The sequence below is a fragment of the Schizosaccharomyces octosporus genome, assembly GCF_000150505.1.
Source record: "Schizosaccharomyces octosporus yFS286 unplaced genomic scaffold supercont6.4, whole genome shotgun sequence".
NCBI lineage: Eukaryota > Fungi > Ascomycota > Schizosaccharomycetes > Schizosaccharomycetales > Schizosaccharomycetaceae > Schizosaccharomyces > Schizosaccharomyces octosporus.
This window is the reverse complement of record NW_013185622.1, coordinates 33,401-39,321: the sequence shown is the minus strand read 5'-3', so window position 1 is coordinate 39,321 and position 5,921 is coordinate 33,401. Positions and strand designations below refer to the sequence as shown.

The 5,921-nt window shown below is 33.5% G+C and overlaps 1 non-coding gene across 1 annotated transcript; it reads right to left on the bottom strand.

Moving 5' to 3' along the window:
* Positions 1 to 371: 371 nt before the first annotated feature.
* Positions 372 to 486, bottom strand: SOCG_16448. The gene has a single exon (XR_001203045.1). It is a non-coding gene; the product is annotated as a 5S ribosomal RNA (ribosomal RNA).
* Positions 487 to 5,921: the final 5,435 nt, after the last annotated feature.

Below are 5,921 nucleotides of genomic sequence, written 5' to 3'. Positions count from 1 at the left end.
TTAGTTTCCGTTATGTTTGATTCCTTGTTTCTGTTTCTGTTTCTGTTTCTGTATAAGTATTAGTATGTTATGTATTGGATCGCTTTTTCCATGACTATCTATGCTCTTGATTGGCTGGCGTGGTGACTATCGCTTTTCAGCTAGCCTGACTGCATTAAGGTAAGCAAGCAGCAGTATATAACTCGAAAAAAGTACGGTGATGAAAAACAACCCAAGGCAATGCGATGCTTGCAGAGTATGCATACATAATTAAAAGAACATAAAATAAGTAGTAAAAGAGAAAGAGAAAGAGAGAGAAAAAGAAAAAGAAAAAGGAACGTAAAAAAAAGAAATAAATAATAATAGACAGTGAAAATGAAAAAATAAAGAGGAGCCTACAGCACCCCGGATTCCCATGTTGTCTCCAACCATAGTACTAACGAGGCCCTCAGACGCTTAACTGCAGTGATCGGACGGGAACTGGTGTTTTCGCCTAGGTATGGCCGTGGACGCACTTGTTTTCGTCTGACGGTCTATCCGTAATAGTAATCTTGCTATTCGCATCTCTTGTCAAACAAAAAATTAACGACGAAAGACCAATATGCTTTCTCATCAAAGATGAAGCAGGTAGTTGTAAGAGACTAATAACCCTTTTGTTCACCAAATGTTTGGTCTTTACATGAATGAATGCAATTCATATAACGATTTGTAGAGGATCGTACGTAGTCTAGACTTTGCTTTAACTTCTCTTGCATTGATGGTTTAATACTCGAATTATTATTTTTGACGTGTATATTTTTTGAAAATATTGCCTGAAACCCCTTTTATGAGCTGTACCGTTTTATGGTAAATTCACTTTGCTACAGCAACGATTAACCGATCTCTGAGTTATGGAAGACTATACCTTGGTATGCTTATTCGTTAATTAGAGGGGTATAAATAGAAAATAGAAAATAGAAAATAAAAAATTGAAACTTTGAAACTCTTGAAAAGGAGATAGGAGGTCCATCTCCATACCTTACAACAAGGTTAACTTGGTTTCCCAAAGCTAGATGTGGATACAAGTATGATGATTTCCAATAGTGGATATTAGACAAGACAAGAATTATGAGTCCTCCAAGCTGGTCGATCGAATTGTATTTCGTGTGAGTATTAGTACGACTAGAACTGAAAGTATACAGAGCTACCTCAGTCGGTGATTTTAAGAGTCGTATATTTACTCGCTTAGTTTACGATGTAATAAAGGGGCATTCTTTGAAATGCTTTAAGTATTAAACCCTATTTATAGTAGCTGTCTGAACGTACTATCACACAGTAAGGATCAGCAAAAATGTAAGAAAGCATACTAAGCATAAGCTCAATACTTGCCGATAAACAGCCGAAAATTAGAAAAAAAATGAAACTTCATCTTTTTCTAACATGATATATACGAGAAAAGAAAAAGACCTTTGTAATCATTAGAAGCAGCGACTGTTCACTCTTTGATGTTCCTTCATTTGCCATAGCATCTTTGTCCAATGAATTTTGCAGGAACTACGTTCCTTATAAGAATAGACTTTGAATGATGCGTATAACATGGAGGTTATCAATTTATGCTTCGCCTTGAGCGGCTTCAATTAACAATCCTGCGAAATAATGCTTGTAAGAAAGACAGGCATATGAGTAAACGAATTGAATCAATCCTTATACCTGTTCGTGTAAACTTTAAAAACGTGAAAAAAGTAAGCATCCGCTGAGCACTTGTGCATATTCATTTTGCTGAATGTATCCTGTCAGATGTAGAGTTACTAAGAATCACGTAGCCTTTGCAGTTAGAGCTAAGTTAAACCATCTTCTGGAATGTAGCTTTGGTCATGCTATCATTCCTGAAATTATTCGCTTACAATAAAGTTTAATATAGAACACGAAAAGTTACAGGTTCCACTATGACCGACGTGTAATACGTCTTAATATATTCTGGCTAATATTATACGATGGTGTCAATCCATATATTTCAAATAAAAGGCACTATAAAAAGATACTGTGAGAGAAAGAATCATGTGTTGGTATCTGTACGATGAAGGTACTCGTTTTTTCAAGCCATTCGTCACTGCTTGGCGGTTTCATGAAATTTGAATAAACTGTTTATGCACATAAGCTCAAAATGTACATGCATACATGTGGAGATTACAATCATGGCTTGACGTTAGTGATAATGATTTTGAAAGATATGGAATCGTATCTATGTCTCCATAATCGTATACATTTCGCTTAAGGAACCAAGCTGGTGAAGACAAGCATTTGAAACAAATTCGTACCGATTTTAACCTTATCTTTGTATCACAATGATTGTTTTTTCCTTTTCCATGCCGCTTGCAACCTGGCTGCTATTGTACCACAGCGGTTGGCTTTTCGTCGATATCATTACATTAGATTACATACATTACTTACTGTATGAACAGAGCAGAAAAGAAAAGAAAAGAAAGAGCAAATTAGGACAATACATGACTTGAAAACAGCATACTGATTTGATTCAAGTCAAACTGATTCAGGTCAAGTCACGTCAATTGCGATATAAAAGTGCCTAAATTGGAAACCTCATTAGATGTTTAGAACTTTATAGTTTGTAAAAGCTGAAATCAGCAAGTAATTTTACTCTGATATCAGAGGACGTCAGTTGCATTTTTATTCTTCGCTGATATTATCTACACGCTATTCGTTTTTACGAAGGATTGTTGCAATGCAGTCTTCAAAATGGCATTTCATTTTTACATAGTTAGATCACTAATAGTCTTTACCAAAACACACACACACACACACATATATATATATATATATGCTTTATGGCATGCTCAATTGTATGACTCTTGATCTTTTTTTTTTTTTTTTTTTTTTTGAAAGAGAGTTGAGCATTTTGAAGTTATGAAGTTATGAACAAGTGTTTCTTGTCGAACTTGACCAATAACCACGGAAAATAGTCTGTTCCTTTGTTTGCTTTGTTTATCAGCATCCAATTCAAAAAGTCGCTTAATTAAAGCTTAGTCAAAGAGATTACAGCCTCATCTTAAACAAATATGCTATCCTTATTTACACGTTACATGATTTGTAACAACTTATACCCAAGTGCAAAGCTACTGCTGACTTTGAAGAAATTATAGATGATTTGTTTTGAGAGTTAGCGAAATAGGAAATATATATATACCTCCGACCAACAAGTCTCATTTGATGAATTCAGCGAAATGTACATATAGAGATTTTTTGGTCATACTATTATTTCCCTTTATCGTAAACTAGAGAATGAAACCCCTGTCTTCATAAGTAATTAAGCCAAATAATTTGTATTTTGTAGTTTGTATGTTTCTTTCCCGTTCGATTGGAGGTTTGAATGCAAAGAAACGAGAAATAGTAGCCAATGTTCATGAAGCTTTCAAGAGACTGTACGTAACTGAGCTCGCTAAAAGAAAATAAGCTTACAATATCTTTACAGTAGTATTGTGAAGTAACCGCTTTAATTCCATTTACAGATGCAATCTGAAGTCACATTACGTATCTATAACAGGATCTCGTGTTGTTCCCCATAGCCACAACACATAGGTTATCATCTTAATTTCGATCGCTTCGCATTTCTTATTTAGCCAAGTTTCATTGTCCTTTTAAGCAGTGCAGGGACATATATCGCTTTAAAATATATACACATGAATGATTCACATTATTCCTTCTTTAACTAAGCTCAACTTGAAACTTATACCACAAGTACTATGATCTTTATTAAATGTATTTATTACACGCTTATTAGGTTTTTGTGCTTCCTCTGACTTGCTCACAACATGATGAACTTCTTATCGAAATTGTTTGTACCGATTACTTTGCAGTTACTAACTGCTCGAAAATTTAGTACAAATACAACGAGTGAATTCTAGAGCACACAAAAGGACTTTCTAGTTGAAGATCGTGAGAGCTAAACGTATTTGTTGAGTCCATAACTATTGGCAGGAATATATGTTCCTTCTATATAACTACTGTTTTCAAGCTTAAAACAGAATTCAGGTCAAGTTGGTAATTAATATTGCCAAGCTTTGTACAATATTTAGCGTTTAGCTAGATAAGCTTTGTTACTTTTTAATTAAAAAGTATTAGAGAGGCTAATTCAACAAAAGGGTGTTTATTCCGGATGATATACGTCAGTTAAACTATTGTCTCTTCAAAAAAAAGAAAAAACAGAGAAAAAGGGACTTTCATAATCTTTTAAGTAATTAACGGGAAAAGAAAAGGTTACATCGCTAATAAAATTATATAAGAAGGTTACGAACAAGTGTTACACTTCTGGGTAATCTCAACTGATAGTCAAATATAAACTATGCATAAGAATCTCTCCGAAGAAGTTTAGATAGTGAATCAGAATTTTATGAGAATATTTACGATCTAATTTATTTATTTGCAAAAGCATTTTTTATTTATTTTTTTCTGTTGAGACATGTGCATAAATCTATAATTAAGCGAGAGGCCAGAAAATACGTCTTTCCAAGTATAATATTTATCCAAACAACTAGACGAAGAAATGAAATTTAAAAATAGCATTTTCGTGACAGTATTACTATTATCTTTAAAAGCGAAAATCTTGGGGATTATTTTGGTGAGCTTTGTTATAATTTACTCACGCATAATATGTTACGACAAGTAATACTTATAATCCTACCATTCAGGCGGACAAAAAATAACGATCGCAGAAGAAAAACCAAACACAAATTGTCTTAACTATAAAATTTATGTTACTAAGCTGATAGCCGTAAAAGTATAATAGTACTTTTACCGATAACCGGAAAGAGTGCAAGCATTGAAGTATCGTAATTTATTCATAAAAATAGATGAAAATCAAGCTAAGGTTCTCTTATTGCCATTTGATATAGCAAAAATAATTGTCAACATATTGGAAAATGAAGCTAACTTCGTTAAAAATTCCTTCATATATGAATTCACTTTATAAATGTCCCATTGCTCAGATTTGGAATAGATCAAGGTCTGGTTTGTCTCAGAGCATTTCTTTTGGTCATATGAATATAAAATAATAGCCCACATTTCTTTGGATTAGTTAGACTGCAAAGTCATCTAATAAGTAGAGAACGAAAGATGCAAATACAAAGGCGTAAAGACTGTCGTCGACAAAATTAAAGTATAGGATTCAGAATGTCTCCATTTTTAGGATGTTTCAAGTTATGTTAATTCAGCTAATCTTTATCACAAAGATAACAGAAATAATTTTCAACCTTATAGGAGGATACGTTATGGGAAATGATTTGATGGAAAACTAAGGGGTTCAGTATTCAACAACAAATGATGGTTATAATAATTTAAGAAAATCGGACGGAAATCCTTTTCATTCGTTACTAAACGTATCGAATTACGGTCGAATCTCAAGAGAAAGATACTACTGTGACTTTCAGAAAATGGATTAATTGTCTTGTTTCTTGTTACTCACGGGTTTTATGTCAGAAAACTCATTTGAAATATTTTTCATTAAACTATGACTAATTAACAGTGTTTTTTATATTGCGGATAAAGAATCTAAGGATTGAGCAGATTACCTTACTTTATGACAAGATAATATACAACAATTCAGACAAAATTATATCTGCTAGGGTTCGCCTAAACTTACTTAAAATATAGGAATCTCTTGTCTTGTTCATTCTCCTTGACGTATTCTATAAGCAGTTATTTTTAGAGAATCAGAAAAAGTAATGAAAAATGGAACCCTGAAAGTTGAGCAATCAGCAGGCTACTCTATTCGTTAGATCTGACCGTAAAAAATGTAGTACCATTCTACAACATATGGCGGTGTAATAGTCAACTATGAATCGCAAATCATAATTCTTAAAAGCTCATGTGTTTTAGCGCGAGCTACCAGTGTGAAACCATATAGTAATTGGTAGTGGCAGACGTACAGGCGGCAATATTGCCATGTTGAG